We start from the raw sequence: 8160 nt of genomic DNA, 5'->3' as shown, positions 1-8160 counted from the left end.
CCTACTCGAGGACGAGCAGGAATTAAGCTTGGGGATGCTTGATACGTCTCCAACGTATCTATAATTTTTTATTGTTCCATGCTATTATATTACCCCTTTTGGATGTTTATGGGCTTTATTTTACACATTTATATCATTTTGGGGACTAACCTACTAACCGGAGGCCCAACCCGTATTGCTGTTTTTTTGCCTATTTCAGTATTTTGAAGAAAAGGAATATCAAATGGAGTCCAAATGGAATGAAACCTTCGGGAGCGTGATTTTTGGAACGAACGTGATCCAGAGGACTTGGAGTGCAAGTCAAGAAGTAGCCGAGGCGGTCATGAGAGGGTAGGCCCCCCCTATAGGGTGCGCCCCCTGTCTCGTGGGCCCCTCAGGCGGCCACAGACGTACTTCTTCCTCCCATATAGCCTACGTACCCCGAAAACATCCAGGGAGCCAACAAAACACAATTTCCACCGCCGTAACCTTCTATATCCGCTAGATCCCATCTTGGAGCCTTCGCCGGCGCTCTGCCGAAGGGGGAATCGACCATGGAGGGCTTCTACATCAACACCATAGCCCCTCCGATGAGTTGTGAGTAGTTTACCACAGACCTATGGGTCCAGGATTCTTCTCTCTTTTTGGATCTCAATACAATGTTCTCCCCCTCTCTTGTGGAGATCTATTCGATGTAAACTCTTTTTGCGGTGTGTTTGTCGAGATCCGGTGAATTGTGGGTTTATGATCAAGTTTATCTATGAGAAATATTTGAATCTCCTATGAATTCTTTTATGTATGATTGAGTTATCTTTGCAAGTCTCTTTGAATTATCAGTTTGGTTTGGCCTACTATATTGATCTTTCTTGCCATGGGATAAGTGCTTAGCGTTGGGTTCAATCTTGCGGTGTCCTTACCCAGTGACAGAAAGGGTTGCAAGGCACGTATTGTATTGTTGCCATCAAGGATAAAAAAGATGAGGTTTATATCATATTGCATGAGTTTATCCCTCTACATCATGTCATCTTGCTTAAGGTGTTACTCTGTTCTTATGAACTTAATACTCTAGATGCAGGCAGGAGTCGGTCGATGTGTGGAGTAATAGTACTAGATGCAGGCAGGAGTCGGTCTACTTGTTGCGGACGTGATGCCTATATACATGATCATGCCTAGATAATCTCATAATTATTTGCTTTTCTATCAATTGCTCGACAGTAATTTGTTCACCCACTGTAATACTTATGCTATCTTGAGAGAAGCCACTAGTGAAACCTATGTCCCCCGGGTCTATCTCTTATCATATTTGCTTCCAATCTACTTTTATTTGCATCTTTACTTTTTGCATCTATATTATAAAATACCAAAAATATATTTATCTTATCATACTATCTCTATTAGATCTCACTTTTGCAAGTGGCCATGAAGGGATTGACAACCCCTTTATTGCGTTGGTTGCGAGTTCTTTGTTTGTTTGTGTAGGTGCGTGGGACTTTTGAGGAGCCTCCTACTGGATTGATACCTTGGTTCTCAAAAACTGAGGGAAATACTTACGCTACTATTTCTGCATCACCCTTTCCTCTTCAAGGAAAACCAACGCAAGCTCAAGACATAGCAGTATGTACTAGTAGCTATGTGTTTGATCTATCTCTCTCTCTCGTGTTCTTGATTTGGCACGATCTTGATGTATCGCGAGATTTGCTATTATAGTTGGATCTTATGATGTTTCTCCCCCTCTATCTTCATGTAATGGATTGGGTTTTCCCTTTGAGTTATCTTATCGGATTGAGTCTTAAGGATTTGAGAACACTTGATGTATGTCTTGCATGTGCTTATGTGTGGTGACAATGGGATATTCACGCGATCTACTTGATGTATGTTTTGGTGATCAACTTGCAGGTTCAGTGACCTTGTGAACTTATGCATAGGGGTTGGCACACGTTTTCGTCTTGACTCTCCGATAGAAACTTTGGGGCACTCTTTGAAGTCCTTTGTGTTGGCTTGAATAGATGAATCTGAGATTGTGTGATGCATATCGTATAATCAAACCCATGGATACTTGAGGTGACATTGGAGTATCTAGGTGACATTAGGGTTTTGGTTGATTTGTGTCTTAAGGTGTTATTTTACTACGAACTCTAGGGTTGTTTGTGACACTTATAGGAATAGCCCAATGGATTGATCGGAAAGAATAACTTTGAGGTGGTTTCGTACCCTACAATAATCTCTTCGTTTGTTCTATGCAAACAGTGACTTTGGAGTGACTCTTTGTTGCATGTTGAGGGATTGTTATATGATCTAATTATGTTATTATTGTTGAGAGAACTTGCACTAGTGAAAGTATGAACCCTAGGCCTTGTTTCCAAGGATTGTAATACCATTTTCGCTCACTTTTGTTACTTGCTACCTTGCTGTTTTTATAATTTCAGATTACAAAATACTATATCTACCATCCATATTGCACTTGCATCACCATCTCTTCGCCGAACTAGTGCACCTATACAATTTACCATTGTATTGGGTGTGTTGGGGACATAAAAGACTCTTTGCTATTTGGTTGCAGGGTTGTTTGAGAGAGACCATCTTCATCCTATGACTCCCATGGATTGATAAACCTTAGGTCATCCACTTGAGGGAAATTTGCTACTGTCCTACAAACCTCTGCACTTGGAGGCCCAACAACGTCTACAAGAAGAAGGTTGCGTAGTAGACATCAAGCTCTTTTTTGGCGACGTTGCCGGGGAGGTGAGTGCTTGAAGGTATATCTTTAGATCTTGCAATTGAATCTTTTATTTTTCTTGTTTTATCACTAGTTTAGTCTATAAAAGGAAACTACAAAAAATGGAATTCAGGGTGCCTCATATACTTCATCCTTTTAATGTCTTTCGTGAAAAATAAGGATTCCGATAATTGTGCGAAGGTGTTAGAAGAAGAATGCATTAAAAAATTTAGCACTAAATCTTTGAATGATGAGCATGATTGCAATGTTGTTAGTATGAATTCCTTGAATATCCATGATGCTAATGATATGCAAAGCCACAAGCTTGGGGATGCTATGTTTGATGAAGATGATAATTTTTGTCCCCCAAGTTTTGATGAGAATGTTTATTATGATAATAGCATGCCTCCTATTTATGATGATTATATTGATGAAAGTGGGTTTGGAAGAGTGTCAACTTTAGGAAGTAATGATCCCACTGTTTTGGAGGGTGTTGAATCTTATTATAATGATAAAAGTGGATTTGGAGAGGTCATGACTTTATTTAGTGATGAATCCACTATTTCGGAAGAGGTTCCAATTGATTATGAGAGCAAAGTTGCTATCTATGATGATTATTGTGATGACATGTATGCTACAAAGAATAATGATAACCATGAAACTTGTCATCTTGATTTTAATTTTCAATTGGATTATGCCTCACATGATAGTTATTTTGTTGAGTTTGCTCCCACTACTATTGATGAGAATAAATTTGCTTATGTCGAGAGTAATAAATTTTCTATGCTCGTGGATCATGAAAATAATGCTTTATGTGATAGTTATATTGTTGAATTCATCCATGATGCTACTAAAAATTATTATGAGGGAGGAATATATGCTTGTAGGAATTGCAATAATATCAAGTCTCCAGGCAGCTACGCGTGATGCATGCTACCAGCAAGCCCTGCATCGCTATCACAGTCGCAGGGTTCATGCCTGGAGCTTTGAGGAAGGCGACCTTGTCCTTAGGCGCGTTCATTCCGCCAAGGGTACAAACAAGTTGACGCCAAAGTGGGAAGGCCCTTACCGGGTAGTACTAGTCACCAGACCTGGCGCAGCTCGTCTCAAGACTGGAGATGGCATTCAGTTGCGAAACTCATGGAACATTGAGCATCTCTGTAAGTTCTGCCCGTAAGGTGTGGCTGTTGGGCCCTGCCTGGCAGCCACCCTACAGGCCTTGCCGATGTTGCATGTAACCCCTTTTACAAAGCTAGGCGCAGACCCTTAACAATAGAGAAATAAACGAAGCGTTGGGGGGTCCCCAAAGAAGATTGCATGCATGCATAAGCATATCATGAGCATAGCATGTTCATGTAGATAAGATCACATGTAGATCTATTTTCATATGCACTAAGCTGCAGGGATTCTTGCGGCGGACTTGATCCCAAAGAAAAGTAGTGAAGACAAGCCTACACGGCGATCCCCGACAAGCTAAACAGACAAGTTCTTTTCTCTTATCCATACGTGTTATGTAAAGATAAATTTGTGCATATGAAAACCTCGCCACCTTCGAAACATAGGTGCTCCCGTCCTTTGACTCGAACGTTGCTTCGGTCAGGGTGGTTGCAGTGGCCTTTGGCGGAAAAGGTTTGGCAGGGAGATGGTCCCTCTTTGCGGTTTTGTGCCCGGTAGGCCTAACCCAGCGGCAACAAACCGAGGGTGCCGACAGGATAGCCTGCCGGGAAAAACTTGTTTACTTGAATGTATAGAGGCATTCCACCTTTGCATGGATATAATACATGCACAAGTACCCGGCAAGGCTTGTCTTTTTCATTAATATGCTAATAAGCAAGTACATATCTTACAGAACACAAACATGGGTGAAGAAGTTTACATAATTTAGACTAAGGTTTGGCTAATGCCTACATATTTTAGACTGAAAAAAAGATAATTGCCCCGTAATCCCTTTCTCTTCCCTCTCCTCCTAGGAGCTACAATGGGAGGCGAAGAGGGCAAAAGAAGTGCCTAAGCAGAAGTCGGCCCGGTCCCGCCAGGGCTTGCCGGGTGCAGTCTAACAAGATCGGGAGTGGCAAGGCTGCGAAGGAGAGGGGCGGAGGGAGCAGCTCGGTGGTGCCCTGGTCACCACCTTCAGGACCAGCCAGAGGCCCCAGCACAAGCACTGACGGGGAGAACCACCGGAGCTCAGCTGGAAGACTGCTGGAGGAGGCGAAGGCACCAAGATAGCAACCCCCTCCCCAGCAACCATCCTGAAGAGGTCGGTAATGATGGTGCCGAGGATGGAGGGGAAGAGCGGAAAGATGAGGCAGCGGGCCAGTAGTATGAGGCGAAGCCGTCGGTGCCATCGTACTCTAACCTGACGGCCTTCCACCCACCTTCTCCGCCTTCCCTCGTTCTTTCTTCATCACCACCGCTCCTGGAGGACGCTGGCCCTTCGAGCTGTCGCCTCCCCCGGAGAAACAGCCGGTAATGGTGGCGTCCGAGACGCGCGTGGAGAACCGCTCCCCACCTTAGCGAGCGGGAAGGCGCCACCGTCTTCAGCTCTAACCACGGCTCTGTTGGAAGGAGCAGTGCTGGGATTACACGTGATCCCTAGCACTTCACCCCCGACTCGCGACGGAAGCCCCAGGAGCCCCGTCGTCAGAACGACAAGCTTCGGCGACTCGCAATGGAGGCTAGCGCTCGCCACAAGACAGCCGGCTCGGGTGGAGGAGGCAAGTGTTTCACTATTCCAAAGAAGCTTGGCACCTCCCGCGCTGTGAATGGCTCGACGGCCGCATCTCCTAGAGCTCCGGACCAGACTCACTCCACAAGCTTCGACACGAGCGTTCGGCGTCATCGACCCCAAGCTAGAGCCCGGGGCCTGGCCCTAGTCCCTCCCTCTGAGCATAGCAAGAAGGAAGAGGGGGATGGAGGAGGAAAGGTGCGTCGTTGAGCACTTCTGCTCCTCCCCACCCCCTCTTTTTATAGGCAGGTTGGGGCTGGGAGCTGGACCCTCGGTGGGTAACCATCATACTTCTCCACCAATCCGAGAAGGCCGGACCCTTGCCTTGACACTCTCCCGCACCACGCACCTCTGTTACCTACCCCACTCAATGCATGCAGCATACGTGGCAAGGGATAAGAATGTGGTGACTCCCTCGTGCGTTAAAGTCATTCACGGGCCATTACAAAGATGGTCCCACTGCAATTGTTGTTATGCGATGCACGGGGAGGCCAGAAACTGATCCAAGCTCAGATTAATGAAGAAGCAAAGAAGACCTCAAAGGACAAACTATCGAAGCCTCCTCGCCTGTGTACTTGACAGGGCCTACCCCGATGATGCTCGGCAGCGCGTTCAGGCCAGGCCTGGGGGCTCCTGTCGGTGCAACAAACCCCAGGTGTGTTGCCCAGGCTATACACAGGCACAAGAGCAAGGTTACAACATCCAAGATGAGACCAAGCAGAAGAGATGGCTCTTTAAGAAATCTAAGGGCGGATCAAGAAGACCAAGACAAGTTGAAGGAGCAAGATACCACTAAGGGAAAACCTCCCCTACCGGGCAGGCGACCCTGGCGAGGTAGAGGTTGCCCCGAAGATAAGTCCCAAGACCGCACCGACAAGCTTTCCGGGGATGCTGAGGGCGGTCTTCCCCGCAAGGCTCCACTGCTCCACCTCACAGCAATGCAAGTCATCGATTGGTGCGGTGTCGAGCCCCCAAGTGACTAAGTGGCTCTCATTTGACACACAGCAGCCACTTCCGAAGGAAATCACCTCCAAATGACACCCATCCAGAGATGTGTCTCACAGGCAGGCGAGAAGGTGGCCGAACTACCTGGCAAGGCTTGTCGGGTTGCGCTACAATGTGACACTAAGCGGTGCATTTAATGCACTTTGTACTGTCTGCAGAGTTAGGTATGATAGCACTGTTTGTTATCTAATCAGTATGCAAGATTTGCCATTGTCGTGACCCCTTGTTCTATAAAAGGAGCGTTGTGGCAACCTTAGAAAGGATTCGGATCCTTGTACTCTCGTACGCGCATAGATGCTCTCGCCCCGAGGTGACCTTGTCGGGCTAGAGCGTCGCGTCTCCACCACAGTCCCTTGATCAATCCACAAAGCAGGAGTAGGGTTTTATGCCTCGCCGCAGCTCGAACGTGGGTAAAACTGCCCGTGTGATCACTGTCGTGCTACCCCTGCACCCACCGCTCTTTGTGCAATGTGCTCTTCCCCCTACCAAACCACAAGGGGCAGATGGCCCCATGGGTGGCCATGATTTCCCACAAGAAGAAGAGGAGGAAGAAGAACCTGTTGCGCCTCCTGCCAAGACATAGAAGCTGATGGCAGATGCTATCAGGACTAGTGCTACTCCTTCAAAGCCCAATTCTTCCCCCAAGCCTACAGCTCCAGCTCAAGCACCCAAGTCAACTGCTCCAAAGAGATCAACAAGGAATATCTCAGCTGCAGAGAAGAACAAGGCCCCAGTGCTTGAAATTCAGGAAGATGATGAGCCACTAGTGTTCAGGAAACTGAAGCCCAAAATCCCAGATCATAATGATGATCATCCTGTGGCAGAAAATATGAAGTTAATAAAGGATCATGGTCTGAGACTGCGGAGGCAGAATGATCCATATGCCACAAGAAGAAGGCTAATGTGGACTATCGTTTTCATAGTAGAGAACAACATGACTTCTATGAGATTGTCTTGTTGGATAAGAAGCCCATAGTTTGTGACATGAAATGGGTTGATTGGAATTACATCGATGACAATGAAGATTATTTTCCCCATGTGCATGCAAGCTTCAGGATGAATGGTGTTGACAAGTTTGTTGGTCAGAAATTGACAGAGTGGAACGATGAGATGATCATGCAGTTCTACTCCACTGCCCAGTTCTACCGTGATGGTAAGATAGTGTGGATGACTGAGGGCACCAGATACCAGTCATCAATCTATGAGTGGGCCAAGCTGATCAATGCTCCCAAGGAAGAAGAGAATGATCTTGATGTGTATGGCAAGCCTAGGAAAGATCACAACTCCATGGCCAACATGTACAAGCCCATACCTGATGCAGCCATGGAGACACACAAGCTTGGATCTATTTATTATCTGCTTGTTGGGTTGACCACAGTGAACACTATCTTGAGGCACACTCTGTTGCCCAAGTCTGGAGCTCACAGGATGATACGTGGCCACTCCATCAATTTTCTTCATTTGTTTGATGTCCCATAGGAATTCAAAGTCATGAGCTTGGTTGTTGAGACGGTTAAGAGGATAGCAGCCGACCAGAAGAGGTCTTGTGGATTGCCCCACACATCCAGATGTTTATCAACTCCAAGGTGGGAACTGGGACATATCTATTGGACAGAGAGCATCTACCCTACGGCCAGACTTTGAGGACAATGAGGTTGTTATGGATGCTTCACATCCTACTTGTGTTGAAGCCCAAGAGAAGATTGAAAGAGCTAAGGCTGCAAAAGCAGCAAAG

Source organism: Triticum aestivum, chromosome 3B (genome assembly GCF_018294505.1).
Source record: "Triticum aestivum cultivar Chinese Spring chromosome 3B, IWGSC CS RefSeq v2.1, whole genome shotgun sequence".
Taxonomy (NCBI): Eukaryota; Viridiplantae; Streptophyta; class Magnoliopsida; order Poales; family Poaceae; genus Triticum; species Triticum aestivum.
This window is presented reverse-complemented; position numbering follows the sequence as displayed.